At 45.5% G+C, this 19,792-nt stretch overlaps 1 protein-coding gene across 8 annotated transcripts in view; it reads right to left on the reverse strand.

Annotated features, from left to right (window-relative positions):
• Nucleotides 1–19,792, reverse strand: part of ERG (ETS transcription factor ERG) — a 252,130-nt gene that overhangs the window by 57,961 nt on the left and 174,377 nt on the right. The window lies entirely within an intron of this gene.

Consider the following 19,792-nt stretch of genomic DNA (forward strand, 5'->3'; position numbering starts at 1 on the left):
TACATATTCTATGTCCAAATCAGCAAAGGCAAATTAGGTTTGTAAATTTCAACAACTTGAATGATATACCAGTGTAGCAGAAGAACTATAAGACGATCCAATTTTGGTTTCTATCACAGGAAAAAAAAAAAAACCCGTGTGATAGATCATTTTTATTTTATCCCTTTGGCATCCTCAGTATGGCTACTAACTGGTGAGAAGCAAATGCTGCTCAGGTCATACTTTAAAAGAAAATGGAAATTTTGATGCTGGGGCGGGGGTACTGTGGAGAACTTCAGTCCAAACTTCTCATCCCCAAATGAGAGAATGTGAGCTCCAGAAAGGTCCAGGACTCGCCTTAAAGTGAGCTGTGGAATTAGGGACATGTCGGACTGGTGTTTTATCACTCACTCCCTCAGACCACGAAGATGCCTTTCTTACATTTCTTGGTTTGGGATATTGTTACATTAGCACTCCCCTCTTCTTCTTCAGGTTGATATTTAAATAAATAAGGACGCTCCCCATTAGTCACAGAGCCTTACAAAGCAGTCTTTCTAAGATACAGACCTCCCTCCTTACCCAGAAGTAGCAGGATGCTTAGGGAACACATGCAATTTCACAAAGGACCCCTCCAAACCCGGTGTGTACTCTGCCACTTGGTCCCCCACCTACCCAAGGACTAACTTCACAAGTACGTGAACTTCATTACCAGACGCCTTGCGCTGAGAATCAGTGAGTAGGAAGAACCACAAGGCACAAACAGGGCTCTGGCCCCCAGAGTGGTGGCCAGGTGCCTGTGCATACGTAACACCCCACCACCCCCAACTTCTTAAAAATCCCTTGAATCACAGCGTGGGACACTTGGGGCAAAAGTGAGCTGGCGGTTGAAACGGTAACACAAAACATACAAAAGGACAGGCTGTGCCAGCCAGCCAGCCAGATTCAGATGCGAGGAAGGAAAAAAAAAAAAAAAAACACAACAACAACTAAGGCGTCTTTGAATACAGGGCAAAACCAAACACGGCAACCACAGAGAGCAACACCGAAGCTCAGTGTGTAGCAATGGGCACGGGAGACGTCAGGACAACATGAAGACATGGCTCTCTCCCCCGGGCACAAGGGGAGGGAAGGAATCTGAGGAATCTAAACTTCCAGACGTGGGTGTAAATGTGAAATCGGCATCACGGCACGGACTTAGTGCAGGCGCGCTCTTTAATAAAGACATAAACCAAAGCTGCTTATATAATGCTTGCAGAACAGAGTCTCCCTTCCCGTAGCAGCGCTGCACAGAGAGGTTTCGCACACTCAGAACGGGAGACAAGGCTGACAGCCACCCCCCACTGCCACCTGGTCCCGCAGACTCCCAGCCCAGCTCCGAGGGGGATAATACACTACGTCATGTTAGCGTCGGCTCGCCCGTGAAGAGAAACATGAATAAATGTGCGATTGATCTCAGAACTTGGAAGAAAGAGGGGAGGTGTGAGGGACAGGCTCAGTTTTAAATTACAAGTGAAAAAAGAAAAAGATTTTCACAACAGGAAGGGTCACGATGTCAAAATATTAGTAGACCTCCCAAGGTAAAGCCGGGTATTCGTGCAAACCCTTCCAGGAACCAAGCAAATGGAGCGTGAGGTTTAAAAAGGGGATCAAAATCGTAGAACTAAGACAAGGCTCCAGTATGTGTTTGGAGGGTGAGGAAACCATTCCCACATCTGGCAAAGCATTATTTCAGCACATGGTTTTCTAAAGAAAGAAATCAAAGTTAATTGAGATCGATTTAGGGGGAAAAAAACGTACAAAACTAAAGATAAGGGAGACACACATCTTTTCTTCATAGCTTAAAATTCTCCTCAAAGGGAACACTGCATAAAAAATGAGAAAGGTGATGTGATTCAGAATATCAAAGGTTGCTTTTGTTCACTAGAGGAGAAAGGGCCCACAAAGTGAGGGCGCTTCAGGATAAACATCTCAAGAAGAGTGAAAGATAATCCACATCGTGGAAAGATAGAGCAATTAAAAAAAAAAAAAAGCATGCCCCAAAGTGATTATAACTAACCCAAGAATGCTGAACACCTAGAATTAAGGTACAGGTCAGGAAAAGGAAACACACAAAATCAATCAATCTCTCTCTCTCTCTCTCTCTCTCTCTCACACACACACACACACACACACACACATCCGCGTGCGCACACACGCGCACGTGCCCATGTAGCCCATTTTAACAATGCGGGGAATAAAAAGAAGCCGGAGGGGAGGGTGATTTTCAGAGACCTACTTCAATAGGATAACCACTAGAATTAACCGCTGCTCTTCAGAAGCAAGCAAGCAGTAGACGCCACAGAGCAGCAGAATCTCTTTGTTCATCCATTAGATTTAGCTATAATACGAGATGCGGGCTTCATCATCCCTTTGGTTCGATACGAATGACAAAGCCTACTGCATAGGATTCCCCCGCCCCGGCAGCTCTGGGACTTCAAAGCGGGAGAGAATCTCGCCCAGTAGGATTAAAACCAGAACGGAGCTCTGAACGCAAGCTGGTAACCAGGAACACATGAATCCCTCAACTCCAGCTCAGCAAGGGACTTCTGGCCTTGACTGACACTGTCCCTACTTCCCTGCCTGCCGCCTGGCTTCCCTCCTCATCCATGGCCACCTCACCTACCTACCTGCCTACCTGCCAAGGTGCTGGCTGATGCCTGAGTTAACATGTATAGGTTATGCTCTCAGAACCTTCGGCCAGGCGCGGGACTGGGGAAACTGCTTTGGTTGCTTTATAGCAGAGAACTCAAAAAAAAAAAAAAAAAAAAAAGTCAAAACCTGGCAGGAATGTGGCATCATAATTTAATATGCCTGCCTCTATGTTACTATAAAAAGACCTGAACTTTAGATTGGTGTGTGCTAGTGTGTGGGCATGTTTTTTTCTGTAGCTCCTGGAAAGTTGGGATAGTCCGATGTGGCAAGTGGCAGACTACCAATGTCATTTTTTATGAACTTATGAGACACACATAAATTCCAAGCAAATTGCCCCCAAACTAAAGGTGCTGATGTGTTACTGCTAGAGTGTTTATTATTTCATATGAATACTGAATACACCAATAACAGACGAGGACCATTCCTTTGGATCTTGGTCATGGGACAACCGTCGACGGATAGTTCCAGAAAGTGGGGGAGTTCTCAGCTGGATGGTATTCCATAATGTGAGACAAAAATTTGATTTATTTTCAAGGAACTAGTTGTGGGTATAGCAGAGGATCCAAATGCTGAGATTAAAAAAAGAGTAATAAAAAGTCGAATGCACCTTGTAAGCACACTGACATTTTCGGCAAAAGACGTCAGGGATCCTGAAGCAGACGAATTCCTTTCTGTAACAGATGAATATTTTTGAGAGGCTCCTATATTTCAAGGAAAAGAATTAGAAAAATGGGGTCTGGGCTCCTATTTGCTTCTAATTCGTGATCCCCCATGGTTAAAAGTACTATATTGCTAATCCAGAGAACCCAACGTACTTAGATTTCCCTGAAAACCGGGCTTGATGTGGAAGCAAGTCTCAGAATGATCAGCTCTTTCACAGCTGGAGCCAAGGGAAGCCCACAGAGGGACACAGTCCTTCCATGGTTTTCAAAAATTCAGAAGACAGCCAGAACTCAACGTCTACAGAACTGGATTCCCAAACCCATCTCCAGCTTCCTCAAGTGTCACGCGCCTCCAATAGTTAGGAAAACAAGTGGAAAAACTAAATGGAACAAGCACGCTGAGTAAGATGATGGTCATGCTTTAGAAAACATTCTTAAAGAAGTCCTCGTTGTCACAACACAGTGTCCACTCCAGGAAGCCCGTGTCATCTGAAATCAGGAGCCTGCCTCTTCCACTGGGCTTCTCAGCACATTAGCACCCAACACAAAACTCTTCCTTAAACTTCTCCCACGCAGAGCCAAGGAGAATTTGGTGCATCACATAACTCCACATGCTGCCATGAGTAAGAGATCTTTTAGCCACTTTCTCTGGACTCACAAACAGCTGATCCATCACAGAACACCCAGGTTTCCCTGTTAATGAAGTGCTTTGCATGCATTTCTTTTTAAAGCCTATGTCACTGACTTTTTTTTTTTTAAGATTTTATTTATTTATTTGAGAGAGAATGAGATAGAGAGAGAGCATGAGAGGGGAGAGAGTCAGAGGGAGAAGCAGACTCCCCGCTGAGCAGGGAGCCCGATGCGGGACTCGATCCTGGGACTCCAGGATCATGACCTGAGCCGAAGGCAGTCGCCCAACCAACTGAGCCACCCAGGCACCCAGCCTATGTCACTGACTTTAAGATACACCATTTTTCAGTTTCCCAGCTCTGAAATCTGGATGCATCTTACAGTCAATGGTGTGCCATACTTTATGGGCAGCACGTCTTCCTCCTTGGTGGCAGATGAAATAACGGTTCATTTTATAACCAGTGGCATCTTAAATCTATGAAATATGGTCACTCGGTTCTGACAACAGTCCCATAAAGTCAGTCGTCATTCCTGGATGAGAAAGCATCATTGAGGAGAAGAGTGACGTCAATCGTGTGGACTAGATAGAAGCAGGGTCCAGAGCTCTGTGTGGCATCCCTCTGTAAGGCTTCACCCCCGACACTGCCTGGACCTTATGGGAAGGAAGGAGAGGCCAGGCTAATGGAGGTCACGTGAAGAGGGCTTCCTGACCCGGTCTTGTCAGGGCCATGGAAAGAGCAGAGCTGTTATCATAGATAAGAGATGGAACCATCTAGAAAGAGAGGCTGTACAAGGAAGAGGTGGGAGAGAGTGAGGCATAAATGCCCAGAATCCCAGGATTTAGGATGGAATTGAAGTATCAGCAGAAGATGGAAATGAACCCCCTAAGTCCAACAGACTCTCCCATGAACTTACAAGCTATGCAGCAATTAGGCCCCAGATAGGTTTCAGTATTTCTTACATAATCAACAAATCATAATCAACATATTACATATATAAATATGTAATCAACATATTACATAATCAACAGCTGTTCTTTTCTTTGGTCAATCAGATTATTCAGACTCAAACTGATGATTGCGTATTGGAATGCGTTCATCACAGGTGGATGCCTGACTTCTCTCAGCGAATAATACACAGGAAAAACAGGGCAGGTGGGAACACCATTTATAAATATGCTAGAGCCAATGCCACTTGGTGGCCCTAAATGGATGTCTGCAGACCTAATGATACCGGAAAACTATTTATTAGGTTGTCTCAAGCTTGATTGTTTATAGCTTCTCTTCGAGGCAGACCCCATGCAGTGGAGGCTTTTGGAAAGTCACCTCCTACTCACATCTGGGAGAGAAAAAAGCAACACAAACAGAACAGACAGTGCACCTAGGGGAGACCCCTACCCCCCACCATTCACCCAAAAACCACACACCAACTGCTCAGAGGAGTTTTTATTCTAAACGTGTGTGTTTTTGCATTTTTGTATTCAGATACAGCCAACATATCATGTAATAAGAAAATTCATCTGACCAGTGTATCTTTTCATTACAACACACACACACACACAAAGCCAAACATTAAGTTACACAGGACTTGTCAAGCTGGGCGTGAATCACGCTTGCCCTTTCTTGGTATTCTTTTCTTTTAACTCTTCAGTGCGGGAAACATTAAAATCATAGATTAAATGCAGCATCTAGCTTTGTGTCATGTTTTTCTCATTTAACACGTTGCTATTTCAGTCCTTCAAAAAATATAAAAAATCTTGGAGTAACCTCAAAGGAAAAAATGCACGTAGGCAAATGAAGTCCATTTAAAGAGCGTATTTCTCCAATATGGTATTGTTAGGTCTCGGACAAGATGACAACACACAGTGCTAGCTCTGCACTAGAACGAGACACGGGACTGGAACAGGGATAAGGAGACACATCCAGGTGTGCGGATACACTGACACACACTGATATACACCCACCTCTCTGTCTACAATCCATCCAGCCATCCATCATCATATTTACTCATAGAGCACTTGAGAGGACCTTCACATATTTCCTACACTCACTGGGACAGATGTTGCCTAGATGATGCAGAGAACCTGAATTCTCTCCTTTCCATCTTCCCTCATTTCTTCCTGTCTCATCCTAGAAGGTCCTTTCCCTCTGCTCAGTATATCCCTCTGGAAAACAATGAGATGAAGATGGGCCCCCTGATGACTTCCTGTCCAATTTCTCTGGTCTGAACTCATGGGGTGTCTCCTTGGCTCTGGTCAGGCCGAGGCAGCCCCCGGAATTATCTTTGCTCAGATACTTCTCCCCCAACTCCTGCATTTATTAAAATATAAGCACCTTCAGGGCAGGATCCTTTCTGCATGTGTTACTAGCATCAGAAAAACACCGTGTTTGCTGATGTTCCTATTAACCATTAAAGTCATGAAATCCCATTACAGCCCCGGCATAACGCAATAAGTAGGATCCAAAAACGTCTATCACATCAAAACAAAAGATCCATGCTTAGGAGATCACTGAGTTTTGCAGCCAGTGACCAGGAATCCAGAAGCTGTGTCACTGGTAATATGTCCGTAGTCACCCTCATGGAGCACATGACCGCACAGGGTCTTGCCTTAAATCTGTGTAGGCATAAACTGGGGACTCTATGTAGCTAGGAACATACAAATAAAATAAGGCTTCCTGGAAAATGAGAATTCCAAAGCAAGGAAAAAGCATTCACTGGGGCCTGGAGTTTTGCAGAAAAATTTCCAAGAAAGAGTAGTTCTAACTCACACAATGGAAATGAGCTTTCAATGAACCTGGAGCAATTAGAAAGCCAGCAAACATAATTTTAAAACAACTTCTGTTCACTTGCTCGGTGAATCGCAGGATGCCCTTTCGAATATTTGAAAGGAGAGCAAAAGGAGACTATTTCTCCCAGCAATCAAAGGGTGCACAGTTACAGATGTGCGAGATGAGTGTGTCCCAGAGACCCACCACGCAGCTTGGGGCTGGTGTTAACCACACTGTGTGTCGACTTAAAACATTTGCTACGAGGGTGCATCTTATGTTAAGTGTTCTTATCACACACACAAAAATAAATAAATAAAGAGGGAGGAAGGAAACTTGTTGAGGTGATGGATGTTGTTTATGGCCTGGATTGCGGTGGTGGTTTCATGGGTGGATACTCATCTCAGACTCATTAAGTTGTATACATTAAACACATATGGCTTTTTGTGTGTCAATCAAGCCTCAATAAAAAGGTTAAAAAAAAAAAAACCTAAAGGAACAATATGTAAGTGATGTTAATAGCTTCTTTGTTCTCCTACAAAGAAATGTATTTCTTTCCCCCCCAACAGGTTTCTTTCCTTCTTTAGAGATGAATAAAAAGTGTGAAAACATGTGTGGAAGCATCCTGTTTGTAAGTTTTAGGTTGGAGTGAACGCAAACAATGCAACCACAGTCTCCCCCCCCACACACACGCACCCTCCTGTGCCCTTGGCTTTGTGTGGGGCTGGAGCTCCATGTTTGGTTTTGTTTTCCAAATCACCGCCATCAGAGAACACTCAGAGATTATTCATCAAAAGCCTTCATCTTCTTTTTATCCAGTTTTTATTTTTAGGTAATTCATTTGAGATGAAAAGATTTTCTTTTCTTTTTAAAGATATTTTTAAAGATTTATTTATTTATTTGAGCGAGAGATTGAAGAAGGGCAGAGAGAGGAGAGAAGCAGACTCTCTATTGAGTGCAGAACCTGATGTGAGGCTCGATCCCACAACCCACGAGGTCATACCTAAGCTGAAATCAAAAGTCAGATGCTTAACCAACGGAGCCACCCAGGTGCCCCTCTTTTCACTTTTTATAACCAAATTTAGGACAAACATGAAGATGACCACAATGTAGGAAATAACACAGTAGAGCATAGGGGCATTGGTTCTGGAGTCTGAAGACCCGAGTTTGAAGCCAGATTCTGCCCTTGCTCCCTGTGCCACCTTGGGAACTCTGGGGACCTCTTTCTGCTCCAAGGATGGGAGCTTGTTGGAGATGCAGACTCTGGTCTCCAGCCCTGCTGAATCAGAGTCCACTCTGTGATAACATCCCACGTGCACTGGGGATATTGCATACTCGCATATTCAAGGGCAAAGAGAACTGCCTCACTCTTGATGGAGGCTCAATTTCTTCAACTACAAAGACAGCGTTGATAACAGATGCCCAGCTCCCAACCAGGGATGTTAAATGGACCAAATGAGCCAGCATATGTAAAAGGTTTTTAAAATTTTAATGTTGTATTTCAATTATTATCACATTACAGAAAGTTGATGTGCCTGACCTGAATTCTCCACATGGTTCAAGCAGTGGTTTGGACTATTTCTAGCCATGTTGTTCTAGCAAGCCAGATGCCAGAAAAGTATGATTCTCTTATGTGCAATTAGTCACTTATCTTTGTAAGTACTACGTTTAAAAGCCAGGTACCTTTATCTAACATGGGTCAGAGAATAAGCGAGCACCTCTGCTTTTATTGTAAAGAGGACATGAGTCACTTTAGCCCCATGTGATTCAACCTTTTTGGTTCCTGATCAGTGCTTGTACGGTCTTTGGTTGTAATTCTACATTAGTTTGATATCAACTAAATATAAGTTTCATGTGATAAAGTATCTGGATCCTCTGGTCAAAACTGTAGCTTCAACTACTGGTACATCCCTTGGCAAGCTGTTGGTATTGTCTATATGAGTGGATGGATGGATGGGTGGATGATGGATGGATGGACGACCAGATGGATGGATAGATGGGTGGATGGATAGATGGATGGATGGATAGATGGACGGATGGTTGGATGGATGGAAACCCCATGTTCTTATAACATAATCCCTAATTCTTTCCCTAGAATAGCCCATGGCACACAGTTGATGTTCCTCTAACTCCCCAAAATGTCTTCTCTTCCAACATGTGGGATCCCTGATGCTTTCTATCTTAACCTTCCCTAAAACCTCATGGGTTTTTAATAAACTTGTACAAGGATGTGTTTCTACAGCAGCTTGGCTAAGAAACTCATGGGACCATGCTATCCTCATTTTTGAAGCTTATTCGCCAGGTTGGAATGGTTCAGCTTTCAAGAGGCACACAGGACCCTCAGAACACCACCCACGGTCTTTTGCATTTTTCTTCTGTTGGAACAGTCTATTTCTGAACACGAAGGGCGGGACGGCCTATCATCCCTCTCATCTTCAGAAGGAGCTCCATGAAAAACAGGCGGCGCTATGCTTGGCCTTTTCAAAACACACATGCGTATGCTAAAAATACAGTGCATTGCACATCTGGAATTGGTCTCATCCATGAATCTTTGACACATGGATTCATTGTTTTCGATAAAATTCCAAGAATTTTATTCATGAGAAAGTTCTGGCACAATGGAAAACCCGGGCAAGCACAAGCTAGGAGCAGCAGATGTCCCGGCCTCCGCCCACAGCGCTGCTGGCTCAGCTCATTCTCATCGGGCTTCGCTCTCGTGCCTTCAAACTCCCAATCCAAATTTCCTTACAAAAGGGAGCAGTTCAGCAGCCTTACTTTAAAAACAAAATGGAGGCACTTCCTCCCAAATGGGTGTATGAGGGCAGATCCGACATGCACGTGTCAGGAGGGGTACGTTGGGGTGTAAAAACAGCAGTAAGAACACGGGGTCGCCGGGTCCAGACGCATCTGCTCCCTCAGCACAGCTCAGGCCTGGGGCCGTGACTCTTAACCTCCAAAATGAGGTTCTGCTCTTCTGAGGTTTCCTAAAGTCCCTTCTTGCTCCCAAATGAGATCTATTTTATTTAATTAGTGACATACTCTTCCTGCCAGGTCCAAACTGCAAGCTCCACTTTCTCTATCTCCGAGCAGATGCGGAGATGTGGCTGTGGGGGAGGGGTGGGGGGCGGGGGATCTATCCCCCTGTGCTTCGGGTGCCAAAAAGGCTTTGTAAGGTCAGCTTACAGGTTAACTATAGGCTCTGTCCGTGTTGTCCCAGATTGTAATCTCCCATGTCCTGTGGACTTCCTCTTCCTTGCTCACCATGAGAAGGTAGGCAAGACCCTGAGAGCTCACTTCATGTGTTTAGGTGTGGTTACGACCTAATCTCCTGCATGAGAACTCCGGGGCTGCTTCGCACATAAAGCACAGCAGTAATAACAAAGTATGGTTCTACTGATCAAAGTCTGCAGAAGCCAGGACGATCGGGTGAGGGAGGGAGCACAGGTATGAAGCCCCCCACCACGACTCATAAGGTCCAAAGACCTCCTTGTTTCCATCCCCATCCCGATCCCCAAATAATTGTTGGCACAGACTGCACACCATATAAAGCAGAGTCGAACATGGACACTTTCTCTCTTAGACACCGACTCCCACTGTGGACGGAGCCAGGCGCTCACCCACTGTGAGGGTCCCCTTCCTGCCAAACTTCTGCTTCGGCTCTGTGAGCGATGATGCCGCCCTCCCTGGGGCCGGGAGGCAAAGCCTGTGCTTTGCAAAAGATTTTCCAGGACATAAATCTACCCTTGTTGCTGCCCAGGAAGGAGACCAAGTAGCCAGGGTATCATAACCTTTGTCCCTTCTCTGGGCTGAGCTCATTCTTCTCCCATGATGTAGTATCGAGCACCAGGGAGTACCCTGCCACTGGAACACTTTCATGCACCAACAAGCTGGTTGCCAATGAGACTTGAATTTTACGACTCTGGGAGCGTTGATCTCAAAACCTAATATGTTTGAATTCTTCATCGTAAACTCATCCGACAATTTGAAACGACCCCTACATATATCATAACTAACAGTGCTCTCTTAGAGTCTAGCTTGAGCCCTTCTGTAAATTGGTCTACTTAGGAAGTCAAAATCACTCTTTAAAACTCTGCAAAACAGCAGGCGGCCTAAAAATTTTCATGAGACCTACGCAAGGATCTAAACCTCGGCTCTTGGATTGCCTCCTTATTTGGGACCTCTTTACTTATTGCACCAAACACTCATGGAGAAAGCAGAACCACTGATGTCCATGTGTACCCATCTTTTCCATGCGAGAGAGGAAGTTTCCAGTTGTACAGGCCCACGCTGCACAAAGATACCTCCCGGGTGGGTGAGGGGTGGGAACCTGCCTGCCAAGCCCTGTGGCCCATGCAGAGCTAGCTCCTGTCAAATGGGTGGGGTTTTCTGTGTTACTCACAAACCTATTTTGCAGAACCAGCCTATGTGTATATCACATGTGGCTCTGTCTACTTAAAAAGGGCAACTTACTTAGAATAAAAGATGATTTGCCTTCCCTGTCTTCTAACCGGAAGACTTGCACTGAGCACTACTGTAAGCACAGGTGCACTTTAAATTAATTTAAAAATTAAAATGATGTATGCAGCGCCATGTAGCTGGAAGTCATGAAGCCACTTCTGCCCCTGTTGAATCTTATACCGGGAGCTCCCAATCTAAAAGTGAGCAGTCTAACACCCCTCTAAAGTCCCGGTCAAGACAGGCTCCCATGGGCCCTGACATCCGAGGCTGGCTTGCTCCTAACGCAGTTGACGCTGATGCCGAATTCCCACAATCACAGTGCACTTCCACAGAACTCATCCTTGCACGTGGGTCTCACTAACGTCCGCTGGATTTGCACTCATGTTAACGTCACTAACCTTCATTTTTGATTCCAAGCAAAAGAGTATATGTGTGTCCATGTGCCTCTCGGCAGATGGAGGTGACAAAACACAGCCATCCCTACTTAAGTATTTAATGAATTCTCCTCCAACCTTGCAGTCGGGGCAGACTTTGCCTTGCCAGGCAATGAGTTCTCTGTAGCGCCATCAAATCTATATGTCCAGCTTTCCCTTCATTACCTATTCAAGCACAGGCAATAGACAAACTTTAGAATTCAAAATAAAGGGGCGCCTGGGTGGGTCAGTCGGTTAAGCGTCTGCCTTCAGCTCAGGTCGTGATCCCGGGGTCCTGGGATGGAGCCCCGCATCGGGCTCCCTGCTCCTCGGGGAGCCTGCTTCTCCCTCTGCCTCTGCCCCTCCCCTCAGCTTGTGCTCTCTCTCTCTCTCTCTCTCGTTCACTCTCTCTCTCTCAAATAAATAAATAAAATCTTTAAAATAAAATAAAATTCAAAATAAATAAGTACGTATTTGTAGAGTGCATTAGAACCTTGCTGTTCAAAGTCAGATGCTGGGACCGACAGCATCCACATCCCCTGGGACCCTGTTGTATATACAGAGTCCAAACCCTGCCCCAGAGCTACGGGGTCCAAATCCCGATGGATAAGATTACTAAGGTGAACTGCACGCACAAGAAGTTCTGGGAACTGGGTTAAAACGTGGTAAGGGGTCTGAAAAGAAAGAGAAGGCAGAGCGGAGTGAGGAGGGCCAGGAGGAGAGGGGCAGACCGCTGTTTTTAATATAGAGTGGTCAGCGAGGTTCTCGTGGGGAAGGCGAGGCCTGAGCAAACTTAAGGAAATGAGGGAGCAATCCAACGGACTCCTGGGGCGTGAGCCTCCCGGGTCACTGAGGCAGAGGAGGGCTCCGGGGTTGAGGTGGGACACTGGGATCAGCAGCAGCAGGGAGGAAGTGCTGTGCAGCCGGAGGGAGAGCGTGACTACTGGCTGAGGAGGGCATCCCGGAGAGGCTGAGGTTGGGCAGAGCCGCGGGCAGGACCTGGCGCCCTGGGAGTGAAGGGGAACCAGGAAAACGTCTTCTTTCCTGAGATGTATAATAGATACAATGTATCTATATTACATTACATTACAATAGATACAACAGATATAACGTATAATAATCCTGAGAACCCTATAAGGGTTCTGCAAAGAAAATTCTTTCTATCTCTTAAGTGGTATTGTTTTCAAAACTAAATGTGAACAGAATGCATGCATTATGCATACCGTGTGGATACCAAGAGCCACACCTAATAAGACACGATAGCCGTCCTTTGCCCCCTGTGCGATGGGAACTTCCAGGCATCATCACACACAGAAACTCTGGGAACTCAGGATGCGTGCTTTTCATTCAGACAGCCGGTACGTGGCCGGGACCATTTTTGTGCAACTCTGCACATACAGGAAATACCTCGTTGAGGCTTCCCCGCATCCTGGCCACCTTCTATAAAGGGTAGCCCTCGGGGAAACCAACCACTGGGCAGTCAAAATGAACAACAGCACTGAAGTGCTCCCCGGTCCTCAAATCAGGGCTTAACCCTGGGGGCAGATGCTGTGAGGTGTGCAGGTGTTAACAGCTCTAGATGGCGAGCAAGCTGCAGACAGCAGGTCTCACCTCCTTCCACTCGGCTCACCTCATGGCCCAGCAAAAGCTTCAGAGCCAGAGAAGGGATTCAGGTGACCAGCTATTTCCTCTTTAAACAAAAGGATAAACCTGCTTTAGGACAGAGGCGTTCAGAAGAACGGTTTCTACTCTGCTTGCCTATCGAGAACCCCAAATTCTCAGAGCTTTATCAGTGGAATGTGCCTCCTCGTTGATAAAGGGCGATGTCCCTCTTGCTAAGGAATCTGAATCCAGTGTCCAGGTTCAGTGCATCATCTGGGTACTAGTTTCCTAAGGTTTTAAAACAAAGTAGCCCAGATTGGGGGGGGGGCATTTTTAAGCAACAGAAATTTCATTCCTCACAGCTCTGGAGGCTAGAAGTCCAAAATCACAGTGCCAGAGGGGTTGGTTCCTTCCCAAGGCTATGAGGGAGGGATCTGCTCCCAGTCTTTCCCCTCGGCTTCACAGAGGGGACCCCTGTCCGTGTCTCGGACAAGTTTCCCCTCTTTCTAAGGACACCAGCCATGTCGGATCAGGGCCACCCTGAGGATGTCATCTTCACTGGACAACCACTTCGAAGACTGGCTCTCTGAATAAGGCCACGTTCTGAGGTCCCAAGGGCTTAGGACTCTAACACATGAATATGGGGGCACCATTCAGCCTGTCGCTGGCTAGAAGTTCCCAGAGAGCAGAGAATGTGTCCAATTCGTTCATTGCTGTCCCCACCTGCCCAGCAGAGTGTGAGGTACCAGACTCAGCACTACAGATCAGTGGCTCCCAAAGTGTGTTCCAGGAACCACCTGGGGGTCCCAGCACCCTTCCAGGCAATCTGCTGCTCCGCCCTGTTTTCGTAACATACGAAGATGTCATCTGCCGTTTCCATTCTGAGCCTCTGACAGGAGTGCAGTGAAGCTGTCCAGAGGCTACAGGACATGTGACAGCAGAGGAGACTGAACACAGAAGCAGATACGAGAATCCAGCCGTCTTCTATTAAGCCAGACATTAAAGAGATTTGCAAAAGTATAGAACAATGCCGCTCTTCTCACTAAATATGTTTTGGGGAAATATAGTTGTTTTTCACAGAAATGTGTTCTTTACATCAACACATAATGAGTCTATTACTGTTATTTTTAAATGAATTCATAAATAATTGTGTCCAAAACATCTCAGTTTTTGTTTCTAATTCAGTAAATGTCAAGAGATATAATTCCTATAAACAATGGCTTCTTAGCAACGTCAATCATTTTTAATGATGTAAAGGAGTCCTGAAGCCACAAGTTTGGGGACCACTGCTGCAGGGATTTAAACTGGCTGGGACATGGTCCATCTTCTCCGAAGTAACCCACAGTCTTACAGCGATAATGTACTTTATGAAGAAAATATTTTTAGTAGTTAAATGCTACAAAACAATGAAACCTGTTGGCCATTCCCATAAGTTAACAAAAGGGAGTTCTTATTTTTATTTAAAAAAAAAAAAAAGCCAGTCTTGAGTCTCTGAAGATAGCACTTAGTGATGTGTTACGTTTGGAACTTAGACACTTCAAAAACCAAGAGTCGGGGAGACTGGCATTTTCATGTATCCCAACGGCTGAGTGCTGGCCCCCAGACTCTCCAACACTGGACAGAATCTACTTAAGAAGCGGGCTGCCCATCCCCTCCTAGCTACAAACTACCCACCCACATCTGTTTCCAGCTGAGACTTCTGGAAAGCACTGTGTCTTTTGGCAAAATGGGAGGAGGTCTTTTGAGGGACCACAGACCAGTAGGAAATGAGCAGAGGCTGTAGCCCACCTACCCGCTGCCAAGCTGGCTGTGGTTTTGGGGCACGGCCAACTTGAGAAAGTGGTCCTGGGGCCATGGGGCTACAGAACCCCAGCACAGACGCCCTGCCCATCTCCTAGCACGTCCATCTTGGTGCACTTGGTGCATCTGTGGATTGGGAAGTGGCACTCTCCAATTAAGGCTAAGGACCACTCTTTTATTTATTTTTTTTAATGACCAGGATATTTTAAGTTCTAAATTCCTCTCTTAAATACTCAGACATTGGAAGATTCTCCCTGTTTATTTCCTTGCTGAAGATTGCATGTCATGTCTCATTTTAAAACAGATTCTCAATAAAATAAAATAATAAAATAAAATTAAAAAAAAAAAACAGATTCTCAAAGGCATTCAATTCAAATAACCAGTAGTTGGGCATCCACAACCACCAAAACAACCCAGTAGGCAGTGGTAGTAGTGACGGAAAGCTGGATTGTCCTCAAAATCGATTATTCTAGACAGACTCTAATTACTTGAATAGAGGGACAAAATACCCGCAGAGAATAGAAGAGCAGATTCAGATTCGTCAGGACTGGCGGAATGCAGGCTCCCTGAGAGCAGGGGTTTCTTTCTTTGGTGACTTGGAAAAGTGCCCACACACGGTGCTCCCATGGTGATTATCTGTCATGTAAATTCTTAGTATATGGGTTCTAAATGTAGCGCTAGTTTGTGGATTTCTTTCACGGTGGAGGAGGGAGGGAGGCAGGAGAAAGGGAGGAAGGAGTTGGTGTTCATGGACCTTGAAGAATGGAGGGACTGGACAGGTTGAGATGGCGAGGACTATTTTCAGGTGGGGAACCAGTGACAAAAGGCGCAGAAGTAGGACCATCCTCTCTGAGCCGGAGAAGGCCCAGAAAAACGAGGCTGAGCAGGCTGGGGAAGCTCAGATTGGATCCACAGGCTGGTCCTCATTTCTGAAGGCCCTGGACGCCCCGTCCAGAGTCTTTCATTCTGCACAAACACAGCCCTCTTTTTCCATGTTCCCATAACCTCTCTCCATCCTGGTCACCACCGTCACAGCCTTTCCATCAATGATACTAATCACCTCATCTAGTTCGGGATTCTATCCCTCCTATTTAGGTGAGGCGCACACTTGATTATGACTTAGATTAATTTTAGAATGTAATTCGTTTGTTCCACATTAGCAGGAACGGTTTAATTTCCTAAGATGGCCTCTCGTGGGCTCACAATCCTGGAAGGCCCACTGCCCGATGCGAAGGGATATATGTTGGAAGCAGAAATAAAAGTCAGAAATTCAAAGAAAGCCAAGTTTGGAAAATTCTAAGGACAGGCAATTCTCCATATGATAAAATGGCACTGACAACCCAAACAGGCACAGGGTCTATGGAGAATCAACTCATATATCTGAGCCACGACTTGCATTAGCCAACGTCACAGACAGTTCACTTCTTTGGTTTGGGACTATGGTCTCTTCCGAATGTGGGACAACTCACAACAAATCGCGAGGTCGTGTGTACACTGTAAAGCAGGGCTCCTTTACAGGAATAATAATCACACTGTGTCATCCTACGGCCCCCAAATAAAGTCCAACTTCCCATTGTCTCCTGGCCCCTAGAAACCCTTAACTCCTGCTGCAAAGAGGGGTTGTGAGCTTGCTATTCTTAATGACTACACTTGCATTCACTTGCGAACGACCTGAGCAATGAAAGTAATTCCTAATCAACCGGAAGAGGCAGGTTAACTTGGCAAGGGATGGCCAACATCATTTGACTTTCCAGGAAGAGCCTCCCCTTCTACTAATTCAAGAAACATGTGCGTGTGCTGCTGAAAACCAGGATCTGGTTCTTGGGATTCCAGTCATGGAGTTAAGGACCCTGCTCCCTATCTGGATGAGGTGCCACCTTGAATTGCAGAGAGAGATCCAGCACACCACAAAGGCCATAAGCAAGAAGCACATCAATGTCAAAGCTTGTGCTGTCAATGTTTCCAAGGGCTGATGTTCGTTCAGAAGAGGGAACGAGCTGGTGTGTGCCCTGTTGCCCCTAAACCAATCTCTTCCCTCTTCCCTGGCCCCAGGACTTCTATACATTATATGGTGTCCCAAGAAGCAGTCAGACACCAAAATCTGAAATCAGAAACACATTTTCAAGCAACAAGTGCATGATGCTAGCAAGTTAGGAGCAGTGGAGGCAAGTGTGTTGGTGGGGATGGAGGAGGAGATGAGGAGGGAGGTCAGGAGGAATTCTGTGGGAAACCTGGCAGACCCACAATAAAGGGTCTTGAAATTGCCAATGTGTTCTCATCAAATTGCCAATTCCAAAGGACTTGGATCCGAGGCCAGAGAGGGCTCTGCTAATTTGCATCTTGACTTGGGGGTTTCTAAGAACTCATACTTATATCTCAGCACCCAAACAACAGAAAGGCAGGACATGTTCAAGTCACACAATTAGTTGGTTAATTCCAAGGAAAGTCTGCATACCAAAACAAAATGTATACTTTTCTGGCATAGGAGGGAGGAGTGAGCCGAATTAGCAAAATGCACAAGCACACTAGCAATGTATCTGTGCAGGGCTACACAGACCTGTCACCCACATGTCATCCACGCACACGGGCTCCATGCACACCCAACTTGGGGTCATTCAGGCCATGGCTTGTTACCCACTCTAGGAGTCACTCAAGCCTTTGTCTTGCTCCCTCCAACTTCCTGCCTTCTTAAAGCATTCACTGGCCATCAGCCAACGGGGGGAAAAGGTGAAACTCCACTCAATCCACGTCGTGACTTATCAGTGCTTCCAGGAAAAGGCCTGTGGTGGAGAGCCAGGGAAGTGAGATTTGTGGTTCATGCAGATCTGCACCTTCCTCATTACCCAGAAGGTCGGTCAATCAATAATTCTTATCTCCCGACTGGCATGACCCTGCCTGGCTTCTTACTCTCTCCCGAGGGGCTGCCATAGGGCCCCGCTGAGCTTCTGTGCAGCTCGACGCAAAGGGAAAATTGTGTACTTCTCTGGATATGGAGTGGGAAACTGGGGTTAACGTGGAATAGACATTGTGAGCGTAATTGTTTTCTAACAACAAAAATTAAACTTGAGACAAACAGAGATTTCTCAAATTCCTTTAGCACCAGCCTCAGTTCTTAAAGCTCTTTTCCTTGACAAGGACCGTTGGAATGACTCTGGAGCTCCGGGATGCCCTAATGAGCGCAGTTAATAATGCTAGAAAAGAATGTCATGACAGAGGCAAGAATGGAATATTCTGAGTTTCCCTTTGTCAACTGCCACCCAAGGGGAGTCTTGGGGGAGGGTCTTCAGTTCAGCTAACACCCCGTGAAGCCACCCCAAATAAACATGCTCTGTCAGCCAAAGCGGCATGCTCACTCTGAGAATGTGACTAGAAGGCAAGGCCTGGAGCCCCTTGTCAAACCAGAACGCAAACCCGAAGCCCCCATGGAACGGAAGGGAGCCCTGGGACTCCCCTGCCAGTTTCCACCATAGATGCATTTCTAAGAAGAACGGTTTCTTTCAGTCACAGAAGCCAAGAGATGTGTGTCAAAGTTCAACCTTGTCTTCAGACTCTGGCCACACTTATTTTTAATATTAAGCCTATCCATTTATGAACTCATTAATTCACTTACACCACCAAGCATTTATTGACTCGTGAGTCTGGGCCATGCACTGGGACATAACTTCAGGACCTCTCGCAAGAAGACCCGAGGGTTCAATCTACCTGCTAATCGTATGTCATTATTGTAAAAAAAATTCCCATCTCTCTGAATGTCATTTCATACAAATTCAGCCACCAATGCTCATAAATGTCATCTATGGGAGCTGGGCTCTAAAGCTTCAGGAAGATCCAGCTTTCTCAGAAAAGTCACTGAGTACATATGGATATAATTATCTGCATTCTGTTTTCCCTTAGAATCATTGTATTTATCGCTTTGAGCAATTTTCTTTCTTCCCTTTTAGGAAATATTGTGAAATATTTCCTTTTCTTTTAGGCAATATTAATTTGTAAGAAATGAGTTTTATGATATAATAAAGTGACTTTTCATATTTATGTTTGAACAAAGTGAGGAGTATGAAACTAAATTTCCAGGCAGCTCGTAAGCATGACTTGCTTTTACTTGAGAAAGGAAATAAATGTACAGGCTTCTTGTCAACGTTAATGAGGTAATGTTGGAGTAGGAATTATAACCCCTCATCTTCCCTCCTGTGGTGCTGCTCCTAGAGTATGTTTACACACCCAATCTCACTTGGATCTAATATAATCTTTATACACTACAAGTATTAACACCTGCAGTAGGTTACAATGATCTCCCTCGGAATCTGTCTTTGTAAGAATATCATTTCTGTTGCATACGGATGTTTACAATGTATGTATAACTTTGTTGGCCCTCATGGTTTCTCGGTCTGTCTCAGGCCATTAAACTGTAAGCTCCTGGAGGGCAGTGACATCTCTGATTCACTTCTGTGTCTTCAGGGCCCACCCGTCAGTCACTAAATGTGTTCATTTAGTGCAGCCTTGCTTGGTGACTTAACAACACGGAGCTGCAGAGAGGCTATCTGTGACATGGGGACGCAACTGCATCCATTTGTCTTACCTGTTCTGATCTATAAAACAATTAATACAATGTTGGGCATAGAGGAAGTACTCAAGTGTTCACCGCGAGTACTGCGGCTATTCTTGTTCTTTAGAGTAAATTGAAGTTCGTGAAAGTAAGCGAACTTGTACAGGGCGATGTGGCAGAAAGAAAGGAGTATCAGGGATTCTGTGCCCTGGTCTGCAGCTGTAGCTAAACTACCAAACAGAGTCATAG

This window comes from Callorhinus ursinus, unplaced genomic scaffold (genome assembly GCF_003265705.2).
Source record: "Callorhinus ursinus isolate GAN/ISIS: 27379988/994484 unplaced genomic scaffold, GSC_fseal_2.0 scaffold75, whole genome shotgun sequence".
NCBI lineage: Eukaryota > Metazoa > Chordata > Mammalia > Carnivora > Otariidae > Callorhinus > Callorhinus ursinus.